Source organism: Scylla paramamosain, chromosome 4 (genome assembly GCF_035594125.1).
Source record: "Scylla paramamosain isolate STU-SP2022 chromosome 4, ASM3559412v1, whole genome shotgun sequence".
Classification (NCBI taxonomy): Eukaryota; Metazoa; Arthropoda; class Malacostraca; order Decapoda; family Portunidae; genus Scylla; species Scylla paramamosain.
In genome coordinates, this window is record NC_087154.1 from 6,742,501 (window position 1) to 6,747,500 (window position 5,000).

General features: G+C 45.3%; 2 protein-coding genes across 5 annotated transcripts in view; one reads left to right on the plus strand and one right to left on the minus strand.

Moving 5' to 3' along the window:
- Positions 1 to 5,000, minus strand: part of LOC135099535 (uncharacterized) — a 53,974-nt gene that overhangs the window by 10,574 nt on the left and 38,400 nt on the right. The window lies entirely within an intron of this gene.
- The window catches only part of LOC135099528 (activating signal cointegrator 1 complex subunit 2 homolog), a 13,681-nt gene continuing 12,396 nt past the window's right edge, over positions 3,716 to 5,000 (plus strand). Inside the window, exon 1 of the mRNA XM_064001908.1 lies at positions 3,716 to 3,924. The gene's annotated coding sequence lies outside the window, so the exon portion shown is untranslated. The remainder of the gene's footprint in view (positions 3,925 to 5,000) is intronic.

Sequence of the window (5,000 nt, forward strand, 5' to 3'; positions counted from 1 at the left end):
AGAGAGAGAGCGCTCGATGTCATCCTTCAGTCATTTACGAGAGATTAATGGCTACTATTACCAGTCGATTATAGACAATTTTCCAGCACCCCAACCAGCCCAGCACCTCTACCAGTCCTGCTACTCCCAGCCCGACCACTGTTCCCTTCCTCCAGCACTCATCACCGCCACCCTCTCCCTGTCAACACCCAGAGAGTACTCGTGCATCAGCAACACCAAAGGAAAAGAAGATCGAGGCTCGTATCTTGAAACGCTTTGTAACTTCCCCCACTTATCTGTAAAATAAACTGACTTTTTAAACGCCACAGAGGTGATTAATCTGGTTCCCATGGGTGTTTTTTTGCTACTGATGATGTAGAATCTTTCTTAAACTACTACAAGAGTGATAAAAAGACTCTTGAAAACTTAAAAGACTTTCACTGGAGCTTGTGAAAAATAACATGAAAACATTAGAAAATAAGATTAGCTGCAAGAAGCCATCAAGTCTACACGGGGCAGTCTCTGTATAAAACATGCCTGCACATTTCCACCTATCAGCCCCATCCAAATACCTCTCTAGTCCTTTCAGGTTACCTAGTGACTCGGAACTAGTAACATGAAATAGCTGATGTTAACCACTGACGTGTGTACGAATGTGATTCCAGAGAAGATTTAGAGAAAGAGATCTCGGTCCCGGAATTCGGGTGACCCTCTCTGTGCGGGACGAAGGACTGGCTGCAGCATCACTCGGCCTCAGCACACTCTGGCAGGAGGATCGATTCTATACACTCACCTCGTCGTTATATTGACAAGTCCAGCAGTCCCATGTGCCACATTCCATCCAGGGCCCGCATTCTTAAACACTTCGGCGCCTCACTCGACTACTTTTAACAGGTTCTAGTGGAAGTTATTTAGGTTTTCAAGGATGTTTTCATGATTGTTCTGATCTTTGGCTGCTAGGCAATGATAGCATGACACTTCTCAGACCAGCCACAGACGGCATTACTAAGCAAAACTAGGCACTAAAATGACTGAAATAAGGTAATATTCATTTTTGCTGTCAGTGGTGTGTTCCAAAATTACACACAAAGCCTGCACTACAGCATTCAATTACATTTGAAGAAAAACCAGAGCAGCCAAAAGGATAACAGGAATCCTAAACCACCAATGAAAAAGAAAAAAAAAAAAAAGACTTTTCAGAAGCTAGTTAATTATCTCTGTGGCCTTTGAGAGCAGCCTTTATGAGAGAACAAAGCGTTTCAAAATCATGATCCGGGAAGCATGTAAAGGCTGCACGTGGAGACGAGATGGTCACTGATATATGTATTTCATCGCTGGTGGGAACGTGGTGTGCGGGATTCCGGCGGCTCTGCGGTAAAGTGCTCGGCTCGCAGCCAAAAGATTACGAGTTCGATCTTGGCGCACGGCAGTTTCTAGGTGGGGGGAAGTAGCGCTCTCTTGGAACCTTACTCGGTACCATGTAGTGTTCTTATGGTGGTGATTTAATCAGTTTTCAGGTCTACTTGGGCCTGTCACTGGAGAATCACGGAGTCGTTCCCTTCTGTTGTATCACAAGAGAAACTAATAAAGGCTTTCTCAGTTTCCTATTTTTAAACCTTTCTTTCCCTCTGATAACTTTTTCATTCAGGGTCTTTTTTCTTGACCCTCTATACGTAATGAAGTTTCTATCAAAAGCTCTTTTCATTTCCACTTTTTTTTCTTTTCATTTTCTTCCTCCGCTCCTCTATTTTTTTCTTTGCTTCATGTCATCACGATAAATCTTTTCACTTCCTCCCTCCTTCCCTTCTTGCCTCAGTGCGTGCTTTTCCTCCCTCGCTCCCTAAACCTCCCTTTCCTCCCTCCCTGGAGAGTTGCACCACAAACACAGTCCTGCTTTCTTTTTTATTTCAAGGGAAGGGCGAGAAGGAAAGGTACTAGCTGAAAGGCACAGAGGGTGAGGAAGGACGACTCTCTCTCTCTCTCTCTCTCTCTCTCTTCTCTCTCTCTCCTCTCTCTCTCTCTCTCTCTCTCTCTCTCTCTCTCTCTCTCTCTGTCTCTCTCTCTCTGCATCAGCGTACCTGCCTCACCTCTCCTCATTACCCATGCAGTGCCAGTGATTACGGAGCACGAAAGTAAACCTTCATTTCATTTGCAGTCCTTCTGCGGGAACAACACTGGCTGGTGATATTACACTACTACTACTACTACTACTACTACTACTACTACTACTACTACTACTACTATTACTACTACTACTACTACTACTACACGTCCAGAAAGTAAGGTCATTGGGCAGGAGCGGGATAACTTGGAACGAGGAAACAAACAGACCATTACCAGTCCATGAGGGAGGGAGGGAGGGAGGGAAGAAAGGAGGAATAATGAGATAATCACGACAAATTAAAGAAAATGGCCGGTTAGCTGGAAGGGAAATCACGGAAGCGAATGCATGGGATGGAATGAGTGAGCGAGTAAATGTAAGTACCGGGCGACTGGGCAATATTCTGAAATACTTCTGCGCCGTCAATTCAAAAAGACTATCTATAATTGAAGTTACACAGGTTTTTAAGGGTGCTTTTTTTTTATGGTTACGGTGACAGATTAACAAAATTTATACACAGTTAATAAGAGAAACCTTCTTGAAAACTCGGCTGATCATTTCTGTAGCCTTTGAAAATAGACGTGGTGGGAGAGCAAAGCGTCAGGAGAATAATAATAAGTCAGAAATAAGACATGACGAGCTAAAGATGAGAAAAAGAAAGACGAATGGAATTTAAACGTAGAGTAAAGGGAGAGCAATGGGAAAATGGTGGAGGAAAACTAAGAGAGAGAAAAACAAGATAGTAAAATCAGATGAAGATGCAGAATATATGAAAGGCAGCAAAACACGTGAGGTGGAGACGTACCCGTGTACTGAAAGGATAGTAAAGGGAATGGATGGAGGATCATTTGGAGGAAATAAAAGAAAACAGGAAAAATCGATAAAGAACCGAAAAAAATAAACGTGGTAAAATTAAAGATAAGGAAAAGAGAGAACGAAAGATAAAAACTGGACACACACACACACACACACACACACACACACACACACACACACACACACACACACACACACACACACACACACACAGACACACATAAAGAAGACAAAATACGTGATAATATTAGAAAACACACAAGTAAGTATACACAAGAACACAAAGAAAGTGATAAATATGAAATATTAAGACTGCACGACCTGAAAAGAAAAAAAAAACCACGAAGTTCACGGGTGGAGGAGGAGGAGGAGGAGGAGGAGGAGGAGGAGGAGGAGGAGGAGGAGGAGGAGGAGGAGGAGGAGGAGGAGGAGGAATATGGGGGTGGAGAAAGAAAGAGGAAGCTGGTAGGGGAGAGAGACAGAGGAGAGTGAGAGTAGGAAGAGCGAAGGAGGAAGAGGAGGGGGAACTCCAAGCCAGTAACAAGGCGAAAAAAAAAGTCTTGCATAAGGGAGAAGACACGAGATAAGATAAAGAAAAAAAACAGGATACATCTACTGCAATTTGACGGAGGGCGAAAGACACGCAGCGTGAGAGAGAGAGAGAGAGGGAGAGAGGAAAAATACGAGTACATCACTCCACCTCCTCCTCCTCCTCTTACTACTACTACTACTACTACTACTACAGGTAAAGCGTGGTGGCGGTGGGTGGTAGTGGAGAAGGAGGTGGAGGGCCAAGCTGTGGGGGGGGTTGTGGAGGGGAGTGTGGAGCAGCGGTGGCGAAGGGCGGTTGTTCCATTGGACGCGAGGTGGCTCTGGTGTGGCGTCTGGATCAATATCAACCCGACGGGGAGCTGGAAGGGGCGGTAGAGTAGCCTAGTGATCCTTGGTGTTTCTGCGGCTCCTCTCCCTTGTTTATGTGGATCGTGTGCGTGGCGAGAGCTGCCCGGGTCACGAGGGACTACTGAGAGGTAAGGCACCGCGGCCCCTACCCCTGCAGCGCCTCCCACAGCGATGATTGTCAGCGCACCTCGACCCCGGCTTAGGTTGCCCAGGCGCCCTACACTTTGTTTATGAGGAAGGGTTGAACACTCGGGGGTGACAGCCTCTTGTGGTGGTGGTGAGTGGTGGTGACTGGTGGTGGTGAAGCTGTGGTGAGGTGATAGTTTTGGTGGTGCTGGTATGCATAGTGGTGAGGACAGAGTGGTGGTGAGGGTGGTGGTGTTAGTGGTGTTAGTGGTGTTAATGGTGTTGGTGGTGGTGGTGACAGCCTCTCCTAGTGGTGGTGGTGAATCTGTGTTGAGGTGATAGCTTGGTGGTGCTGGTATGCGTAGTGGTGAAGGTATAGTGGTGGTGAGGGTTGTGGTGTTAGTGGTGTTGGTGATAGCCTCTAGCAGTGTTGGTGGTGATGACTCGTGGTGATGTGGTGGTGGTAGTGGAAGTCATAATGGTACTCGTTGTGGTAGCGATAGGGTGATGATATTCCGAATGGTGGTGAGTGGTGATGAAGCGGTGATTGTGGTGAAGATGTGGCACTGGTAGTAGTAGTAGTGATGGGTGTGATGATAACGAGGACGGTGAAGTGACGGTAGTGTCAGGCGATGGGAATTGATAGTGATGAAGTGCTGGCAGTGATAATAGTAGTGGTGTTGGCGTCAATTAAGGTAGTGCTGGTGGTGGTAGTGGTGGTGTAGTGGTGATGAAGGTGGTGGTGAGAGTGATGACAGTGATAGATGTTCAAGGTGGTGATGGTGATGAGAGATGGTGGTAGTAATAGTGATGAGGGCTGGTAGTTGAAGTGATAAGGAGTGACAATGATGATGGAAAAAAATAAAAAAAAGAATGAGAAGAAACAGAAGAGGGGAATGAGGAAAAGTAAAACAAAGAGTAGAAGTAGAAACATAAAGACGAAACATAAAGATCACAAAACAATATACAAAATAACGATGAATGGAAAGACGCACACTTTATTTTCGTCTGTTGTGATTTTTTTTCTTTTTCGACTAGTAAATAATAAACAAATGGACGACATAACACAAATCTTCTA